We start from the raw sequence: 1,040 nt of genomic DNA on the forward strand, positions 1-1,040 counted from the left end.
GCTTCGGTGCGAAAAAGTGAATGTGTTTTTTGTTTCTGAATTTTTTTTGCTGCAGAAAAACGAGAAAAATAAAAGGTGATTTTTGTATTTTTTGCTATTGATTTTTTCTCTTTTTGCTGGTGGGCTCTTAGCGAACACTCGGTGGCGCTTCCTTGGGCGACTGCGGCAAACGTGAAAACCTATAGTCTTGGTGGCATAACGTTCCGTTAGCTAATCGGGTCTTTTTGTTTTTGCAGAAAAAGGTACAAAAAGCCAAGTTCTCGAAAAATCGCACAGCGATGGTAGTTTTTGGCGAGAAAAATGTTACACCTTTGACCAAATTTTGATGGATATGTATTTGTAGAAGGAAATAAAAAAAATAAAAATACAAAAAAACAGCAGTATGTATGTATGTATAAGAAAAAGTGCGTCAACGAATTTTCCATACGCAGACTATACCTATGGAGAGCTCGTTGTGCGCTCCCCGTCGCTTGGCTCTGCTCGCTCTCCAGTAGACATCGTTTCTGCTCATTCGTAGATGTTTTACATTTACGCAAATCATAAATGCCTACACGCTGTTGTATAAAGATTATTATTTTTTATTTGACGCACTTGAAAAGTGTAAAACATAGCAGCCAAACGCCAAAGTACGCGTAGTAATTGGGAGGGACGAGTAGAGCGTCAGCCACGGTTTCAATTGAAGAGCAGCGAGTAGTGCTCATAGCTGTTTAGTACACACCATAAAAAACGTTTACCCTTCTACACACATAGATGCCACCACCGACATTACAATAAGCTTTTACTACATACACACACATTTTGGGCCTTCACACGTACTTACTATGTATGTTTGTATGTATGTATATCTACATAAATCAAATGTACTACGCGTTTACTATCGCACAACTACTCTTCGTACTTCTACGCCATACCCTTCAGCTAATGCCACTAATCGTGTGTAGATATGTAACTGCCGCCTTTACTTCACCGTTTACCTCGCTTTGGTGCTCTCCCCCCCCCCGCCCCTCCCTTCCACCCGAATGCGACATTATGTATTGTTA

At 40.6% G+C, this 1,040-nt stretch overlaps 1 protein-coding gene across 4 annotated transcripts in view; it reads left to right on the plus strand.

Annotated features, from left to right (window-relative positions):
- LOC118748022 (3-phosphoinositide-dependent protein kinase 1) overlaps positions 1 to 1,040 on the plus strand; it is a 66,224-nt gene that overhangs the window by 29,254 nt on the left and 35,930 nt on the right. The window contains exon 1 of one of the 4 annotated variants that reach the window (XM_036482299.1): positions 41 to 75. The exons of the other annotated variants lie outside the window; for them this stretch is intronic. The gene's annotated coding sequence lies outside the window, so the exon portion shown is untranslated. Of the gene's footprint in view, positions 1 to 40; positions 76 to 1,040 lie in introns of those variants that run through there. 4 annotated transcript variants of the gene reach the window in all.

Source organism: Rhagoletis pomonella, unplaced genomic scaffold, assembly GCF_013731165.1.
Source record: "Rhagoletis pomonella isolate Grant_MI unplaced genomic scaffold, Rhpom_1.0 Rhpom_scaffold_00012, whole genome shotgun sequence".
Lineage (NCBI taxonomy): Eukaryota > Metazoa > Arthropoda > Insecta > Diptera > Tephritidae > Rhagoletis > Rhagoletis pomonella.